We start from the raw sequence: 8,784 nt of genomic DNA, 5'->3' as shown, positions 1-8,784 counted from the left end.
GAAGATATGGTGTATATATAATGGAATAATACTCAGCCATAAAAAAGAAGGAAAAATGCCATTCGCAGCAACATGGATGGACCTAGAGATTATCATACTAAGTGAAGTTAAGTCGGACAGAGACAAACACCGTATCATATCACTTATATGTGGAATCTAAAATATGACACAGATTAATTTATTTATAAAACAGAAACAGATTCAGAGACATAGAGAACAAACTTATGGTTACCAAAGGGGAAAGGGGGTGGAGGAAGGATACATTAGGAGTTTGGGGTTAGCAGATACAAACTACTATATATAAAATAGATAAACAACAAGGACCTACTGTATAGCACAGGGAATTATATTCAGTATCTTATAATAAACCATAATGGAAAAGAATATGAAAAAGAATATATATATATAATATATCTGAATCACTTTGCTGTACCTCCAAAATTAACACAACACTGTACATCAACTACACTTCAATTTAAAAAAAAGAGATCCTTGAGGGATCCAAAGCCCTCTCCCCTAGGGCTTTGGAAGGGGCAGTCTCTAGCCCTTGAAAGGACTCAGGCAGGTCTGTGGGAGCCAAAATGCATCAACCCTATTTCTAAACTTTCACGCTCTTTGACTGTGGCTGAATTGGTTGGGTTGTATTAACACAGGGGTAAATGCTGAATTCTGCGTGAGTCCGCTCTTCATGCCTCAAAGACAATGCCCAGATGTTATTTTTATCCCAGATCTATTCTTGGCTTCTGAAGGTTTCTAAGCCCTTTGATATAGTGATTATCACTCAATCACTTAATACCTTAACAACAAAGTTTCTAGACAAAACAGCTATCCAGGTCATATCTTCTCTCTGAGCCTCGGTTTAATACGTAAAAGAAGGTCGTCTGAACAACAACTAAGGCTCCTTATTGTGATAAAGTCCTACATCTCGAGAAGCAATGGCCCCAGGCAGTCCTCGGTGGGGATAATGCAGGGCACGTGGCTGACTGTACCAAGCAGGCGAAAGTAGGATAAAATGTGTGTCGAGCGTTCTCTCAAAGGGGAAGAATTAAGCCATTCACTCTTCTTTTACCTTTCGTTTAATAAACATGTGTTGAGCAGTCAGAATGCATAAAGGGGGACTTCCCTGGTGGTGCAGTGGTTAAGAATCCGCCTGCCAATGCAGGGGACATGGGTTCAAGCCCTGGTCCAGGAAAATCCCACATGCCGCGGAGCAACTAACCCCAGGCGCCACAACTACTGAGCCTGCGCTCTAGAGCCCGTGAGCCAGAACTACTGAAGCCCGTGCGCCGCAACAAGAGAAGCCACCGCAATGAGAAGCCCGCGCACCGCAACAAAGAGTAGCCCCTGCTCGCCGCAACTAGAGGACGTCCGCGCGCAGCAATGAAGACCCAACACAGACAACAATAAATAAATAAATAAATATTTATTTATTTTTTAAAAAAAGAATGCATAAAGAAAGAGTGCAGAAAAGACAGGTTCTGAGGAAGCTCCCGATGGAAGGAGGTGGGGCGGAGCACAGACCTCTTAGAAGGGCTTGGGCTGGGGGAGAGATTGTCCAGGCAGTGACATGGGATGTAATCTTTACCCTCTGATTTAGAAAAACCCACCTAGTTTCTCTATAGGTACCTTTCATTTGTGAGGCAGTTAACCCTATTTTGGGTTCTAAACATTTGATCAGGGTGGCCATGGGGTAAGAGAGAATCATGAAAATTACCCTCCACAAACATCATCTGATATCACTTATATGTGGAATCCAAAATAATGATACAGATGAACTTACAAAACAGAAATAGACTCACAGACATAGAAAACAAACTTATGGTTACCAAAGGGGAAAGGGTGGGGAGGGATAAATTAGGAGTTTGGTATTAGCAGATACAAACTACTATATGCATAAAATCGATAAACAACAAGGACCTACTGTATAGCACAGTGAACTATATTCAATATCTTGTAGTGGAAAAGAATCTGAAAAAGAATATATATATAAATTATAAATATATATATTATAAAAATATTATAAAGAATATTATATATATATATATCTGAATCCCTTTGCTGTACACCTGAAACTAACACAACATTGTAAATCAACTATACTTCAATTAAGAAAAGGCACCTTCGCAACCGGTGCTCGGTCGTTTGCGGGTCAGCACAGCCTCGAACTGGCAGATCCAGGATGAGGAAGCAGGTTCCGTGATGTGTTCTAAGTTCCTAAATTGGCCCACCAGGGAAAGGGCTGTCCTCACCGGAGAAGAGACTGGTGGTGAGAATGATGTTCCACACCCAACACTGGCCTCTGATCTGCCAGTAGAAGTGGCTGGACATGTAGCTAGAGATGCAGCAAGTCAGGGCATACAAGATGGCTGCTGAGTTAATGGCCCCAGGATGGTGCACACTGAACATGCCCAGCAGTGCCATGACAATAATGCCTGCAGGGTGGTAGTGGAAAGCCTGTGTCAGGTTTCACCCAACCCTCTTCTGGCAATTTCAGAGGAATCAGCTAGCCCGCTTTCTCCCAGACCCAGGGCTTCCATCCAAACAATATCCCCCAGTTCTGTTGTCTAGAAAACCCACAATAGAATAACAATAGAATATACACATCCTTGCTAGAGCCATCCACCCCTTAGGTCTGCCCCTCACCTTGGACAGAAGAGAAGATCTGCAGATCTTTTTCTGAACAAACCACCTACTTAGTTCTACCCCTTGAGAGAAATCCCTGATTAATTTTTTATCACCTCACCAGTGCCAAGGGCCAGGAACTGGGCACCCACACCAAGCACAGCACAGAGCAGACCACGATATGGAGGGAAGTGGAAGACATCTGTATAGATCATTTCCTAGCCATTGTCACCTTGGTCAAAGTCATCACCAGAACCTCCAGAGATTGGCTCTTCATCCAAGTTGTACCGAGCCAGGTCTTTTCGAAGCACACGCATGAGAATGACAGCCACGAAACCCACCAGTAAAAGCACAAGCACCATGGGATTGATGATGGACTACCATTGGATTTCCAGTGTTTGGGGAAAGAAACCGCCATCGTCGCCACGCACCTGTCACTCCAATGCTCACCTGACGTCTCAGACCAGCGCACGCTGTAGGTGTGGGTGAGGCCTAGGAACTTATGAGGTCGTAACCCATCTAAACTGGGGGGCTTGACGTCCCGCCCTGAGACTCTGGCACATATAATCCAGTCTCTGTGGAATTCTAGGTGGAAGTCTAAATGGGTCCAGAGTCCTGCCTTGTGGCTGTGAGGCAGGAAGCCACTCTCCTCCACGTAGCCCACAAAGCCACAGATTGGCAAGTTGTCCACCACAAATTCAAAATAGTATAGTTCCTTCATGGCCTGGCGCAGCCGTTCCACCTACAAAGAGCAAGCCAGGAGTCAGACAAGGCTTCCCCAGGCATTGGATTAGAGCAGGGTTTCACCCTCAGCACTAATGAAATTTTGGGCTGCATAATTCTTTGTTGTGAGGCTGTCCTATGCCTTGTACGATGCGCCATCCCTGGCTTCTTACTAGATGTCAGTAGCGTCCCCCAGTGGTGACAATCAAAAATATCTCCAGACATATCTCCAAATATCTCTGAGAGACAAAAGCCCCTGTTGAGGGACTGTCCCGGTGATCCAGTGCCTAAGACCCCTTGCTCCCAATGCACGGGGCCCACGTTCGATCCCTGGTCAGGGAACTAGATCCTGCATTCCACAATTTAAGATACTGCAAGCCGCAACTAAGACCCGGTGCAGCCAAATAAATAAATAAATATTTTTAAAAAAGAAAAAGCCCCCTGTTGAGAACCACTGGTTAGACCCTAGTATGTTGAGATTCTCCGAAATGAGCAAGTATGACTTGACAGGATGAAGGCCTAGAAGAAGAGGGATAAGGTGTAGGAAGGTCTGGAGTAGACTAAGGAAAAGTGCCCTAAGATAGAAATTGCTGAAGAAAAAAGCATGACAGGGAAAATTAGGTAGAGTGTACAGGAGCCAGTTTAAAAAGCCGAGAGGTAGGAATGGAAGAAAATGACTACGTAGGAGTGATAGTTGGGACCTTATTACCGATAGAGAAGCTTCGAGTCAGGAGCCCTGGGTTCTGATATCAACTCTGCAATCCACTATCCATGTAATCTTGAAGTTACTTCTGAGCAAGTGTGTTTCTTCATCAACCAAATGCAAATACTACTACCTGCTCTGCCTGCCACATGAGGCTGTAGTTAGAATCAAATCAGATCATTTCCCATAAAGGTGCTTTGAAAACCAAAAAAAAAAAAGAGACACCCTACACCTCTCCCCACCCTCCCAATCAGAGGGACAAGCCAAGGGCTGGAGTGGCCCCGTCTGCCTTCTTGCGGTGTCAGTGCTGGGTTAGAAGCTCAGGTTATTCATGTGCATGAGCTAGGGAGTCTTTACAATCCTAGCTTTTCCCCAATCTCTCCCTGAGTTTGGGAGGACGTGGGTGAGACTGGCCTGAGGTACCTTAGGGCCATCTCGGCCTGTGGCTCTTTTCTCTTAAAAACTTCTTTTCTGGAGGTTGAAATGAATCTCCCCATCAATCTGTGATGGGGGGAGGAGGGATTATTATCGCTCATATTTCACAGACAGGAATAGTAAAGAATTAAAAGCTTAAGTAATGTTCCCAAGGTCAGGTGGTGAATTAGTAACCGAGACAGGGAAAGGATTCAGGTTTCTGGTCCTTTCAGTTTTGTTGCCTCAGCATTAGATCTTGCTGTCTCTTTAAATCTCACATGTAGTTAGGAGTAGGGTCTGTAGCTGTGTATTAGTTCCATCTTAACTTTGCTCATTAAAAAAAAAAAAGTGGGGCAACCCTTCCTTTCCTAAACTTCTACTGCAAATCTGCTTTGTGACTTTATTGGGCAAGACCTAAAAGATGGTCGTATTTTCCCCCAGCACAGCTGAATATCCTTGTTCTTTTGGCTATTGGTATTCTGCAGCAGCTGTCTGACGGAGATGGAGAGCTCTGACAAGGATGGGCCGGAACTCCAGCTGCTGGTAAGCAAGTGTTCACTATTTATAGCGAGAGGGGGGCTGCAAAAGAGTGGAATTTTTTCCTTCTGAGTCGTTTTGATGCAACCAACAGGAAGTGGGCTCTGATAGATGCTAAATCTGATGACTTGAATGAGGTCTATTACAGCACTTCTCAAACTTGTCTGTGCATCAGAATCACCCAGAGGGGAGGGGCTTGTTGAAACACAGACTCCTGGGTACCACCCCCAGAGTTTGTGAATCAGTAGATCTGGGATGGGGCTTGAGAAAGTGCATTTCTAACAAGTTTTTGGGTAATGCTGATGCTGCGGGTTGGAGAACCACTGCTTTATTGTAGTGGGTGGAGTGTCCGGGCAAGGGCCATTGTACATGGTAACAGATTGAACCCAAGAAAGGCACTGACATGCACCAAAAGACTCTTTCTGGTGATCTTACTGTCCTTGTCCAATCAAAATCAGTCACTTCTGAGCCGGCATTTCCAGGGCAAAGGTATTATTTTATAAATAAAGAAAATGGCATAAGATTTAAAGGATAGGGTTCATAAGAAATATGTGTGTATATTATTTAATAAAAATTATTCCCTCCCCCCCACCCCTTTCTCCAGTGAAAAAAGTGTGACTTGTTAGGTCATTTTATCACATCGTAATGTTTGGAGTCAAGACTGGCAGATTTCACCTCCACTTTCAACTCCAGCCAGAGACACACACCGGCCTTGCCAGCTGAGGTATCCACCTTTGATCGATGGCCAGGAAAAAGCAAGCAGACAAGTCCTGGGAGAACATGGCTGATCTGCTAAGTAGACCAAGACTTTGGCTTTGCCCTCTCAATTTCTGGTATGAGATGGGCCTGTTTAAGTTCCTGCTTCTTTTTGAATGAATTTTGATATTTTATATTTTCCTCAAAAACGATCCATTTCACTCAGACTTTGAAAATAGGAATACATATTTGTACAAATGATTCTTTTACAAGAATTTTAATTTCTTACATACAAATATCAAGTCATTATCATTATTTTACACCTGAAACGAATATGATGTTATATGTCAAATACATCTCAATAAATAAAGTTAAGAAAAAGAGAATTATAGTTTCCTATATATGTGTGTTAATCCAGTTTCTAATTCCTAACGTTATTTGTATTTTTCCTCTTTTTCCTTGATTAGACTAACTTAGTGGATTATTTATTATTGTAGCTGTTTTCTCTTTTCTGTGATGAACCAGCTCTAGATTTCCTTATCAATATGAAGACCTGCAAAGGGTCTGAGATTTTATCCTATTTGCAAGCTAACAGGTTAGTTAGTCTGTTGGTAGAGCATGCAAGCCTCCCAGATCCAAGACAGCTAGAGTATCAGCATTTTTGCCACTTCCCACAGGTCCTTGCCATGGAGGCCGCGTGATGCTTTCTCACGTAGCAGGTTGGAGGAGAGGAATCCGAATCCTAAGCTTAGCAAACTCAACTCTTTCATAAGGAAAGTAAGAATGCCTGCCCTTGGCTCCAGGTAGGGGCACTCTCTCTAGCTTCCCAAGCTGTTTGCTACACAAACCTCCTTGAAAAGATAAGTCTAGGACAAAAGTAGTCAGCGTGTCTGCTCCTGAGATGTGCAGAAATGCAAGCCACCCATGGGAGCACTGTCTCCCAACAATCAATTCCACTGACTTTGTTTTCAACATCATCATATTCTGCTTTCACTTTAAATTCTGTTTTCCTTAGATTTTAAAAGTTATTCTTTTTTTAGTCTTCTTGAATAGTCGCTTCCTTCATATTCATTCTTAAGCTAAAAAGGTTTTAAGATTATGACTTTTCCTCTGAATAAATCTTTGACTACATCTCATAGATGTTAATAAGTAGTGTTCTCTTGATCATTATTTGCTAAATTATCTAGCTTTCCTTTCTTATTTAGGAGGTTCCAAGGGTTTGAACAAAATGAATCAATCATCTTTGGCTCTGCTACTCTCTCAGTTTACTCTGGAAGCTGTTGTCTTTTCCTCAAACTTTGTAGATTAAAGCCACAAAGCCCTTTTTAATAGGATCTGTGTGACTTGTGTGCTAAACAAGTTTACATTGCACTTTATTGCAGTTTAAGAGGAAATGGGATTTGGAAGATGAAGGTTCAAGCCTGACTCTGTCACTTCATACTGGTAACCTAATAAATGCCCATTTTGAGTCTCACTTTTGTCTGCAAATGTCGGATTGAATTATATTATCTCTCATGTCCTTTTCAATTTATGACTCTAAGAGATTTGGAATTAGTTTCAATTACACTCTGAATGATTTCTAGGCTGACTTGTTAGTGGAAGCAATACGGCGAAGTGGAAAGCTCTCTGGCCTTAGAAACTGGAAAAGCTGAGTTCAACCCTTGCCATGGGCAGCAATTGCTTGATTCCTCACATGTTTTCTTGTGTGATGCTTTCAGAGGAAAGAAAATCACATGGCCGTGGCAGCTCATTTCCTCCCCTTTTTGTAGCAAGAAGCCAGCTCAGTTGGTCAGAGTTAACTAAGGAAGAAAGAGCCTGGGACTTCCCTGGTGGCACGGTGGTTAACAATCTGCCTGCTAATGCAGGGGATATGGGTTTGAGCCCTGGTCCGGGAAGATCCCACATACCGTGGAGCAACTAAGCCTGTGAGCCACAACTACTGAGCCTGCGCTCTAGAGCCCGCGAGCTGCAACTACTGAGCCCGCGTGCCACAACTACTGAAGCCTGCATGCCTAGAGCCCGTGCTCCATAACAAGAGAAGCCACCACAGTGAGAAGCCCGCACACTGCCAGGAAGAGTAGCCCCTGCTCGCTGGAACTAGAGAAAGCCCGCGTGCAGCAACGAACACCGAACACAGACAAAAATAAATAAATAAAATAAATAAATTTTTTTTAAAAAGGGAGGAAGAGCCTGATGCTGGAGGCTGAGCCTGGGAGCTTCCCCGTTCTAACATGGCTGTCTGTTTCATGGCTCAGGAAGCTCCATTACTACAGAATTACCTAGATGTTCCCGTGCTTCTTTCTCTAAATGTGTGTGGAGCACTAAAGGCATGGAACACCTCTCCTGGGATCTTTCCATGATGTGTCTGCCTCCTATGCTGAGTCCCACACACCTCTCTGGGGCACGATGGGACCTCAGAGACCCACCAACACTTGTTACTTCTATGCTTTTAAGTTTCCCCCTGATATCCTATTTTTAATTAACACCATGTGTGCTATTAATATGTGTGTTCCTGTCCTTTTCGTACAACCCATACTGTTTTGTTATTTTTAAAATAAATTTATTTATTTATTTTTGGCTGCGTTGGGTCTTCGCTGCTGCGTGGGCTTTCTCTAGTTGCGGCGAGCGAGGGTTACTCTTCCTTATGGCGCGCGGGCTTCTCATTGCGGTGGCTTTTCTTGTTGCGGAGCACGGGCTCTAGGCACACGGGCTCAGTAGTTGTGGCTCACGGGCTCTAGAGCTCAGGCTCAGTAGTTATGGCGCCCGGGGTTAGTTGCTCCGTGGCATGTGGGATCTTCCCGGACCAGGGCCCGAACCCGTGTCCCCTGCACTGGCAGGCAGATTCTTAACCACTGCACCACCAGAGAAGTACCCAACCCATACTGTTTGGTGAGCATCATACTAAGTGCTTTATACACAGCATTTCATTTAATCCCCATAACGAGCTTGACTGTCAGGTATATTATCCCCATTTTACAAACAGGAGAAACCTAGTGCTCAGAAAAGTTCAGCAATATGCTGGAAGAGGCAGAGCTAGAGTTTGAATCAAATTGTTTGGTTTTTAGGCCTGTGGTTTTAACTCTAAAAGG

General features: G+C 43.8%; 1 long non-coding RNA gene and 1 pseudogene across 1 annotated transcript; one reads left to right on the top strand and one right to left on the bottom strand.

Annotated features, from left to right (window-relative positions):
• Positions 1 to 1,464: 1,464 nt before the first annotated feature.
• On the bottom strand, positions 1,465 to 4,199 carry LOC137223050 (transmembrane 9 superfamily member 1-like; annotated as a pseudogene).
• Positions 4,200 to 4,354: 155 nt separating this feature from the next.
• LOC137223979 (uncharacterized) lies at positions 4,355 to 5,790 on the top strand. Its single transcript, XR_010943160.1, has 2 exons — positions 4,355 to 5,005; positions 5,604 to 5,790. It is a non-coding gene; the product is annotated as an uncharacterized lncRNA (long non-coding RNA).
• The last annotated feature ends 2,994 nt before the right edge of the window (positions 5,791 to 8,784 follow it).

This window comes from Pseudorca crassidens, chromosome 4 (assembly GCF_039906515.1).
Source record: "Pseudorca crassidens isolate mPseCra1 chromosome 4, mPseCra1.hap1, whole genome shotgun sequence".
In the NCBI taxonomy this organism is placed as follows: domain Eukaryota; kingdom Metazoa; phylum Chordata; class Mammalia; order Artiodactyla; family Delphinidae; genus Pseudorca; species Pseudorca crassidens.
This window is presented reverse-complemented; position numbering and strand designations above follow the sequence as displayed.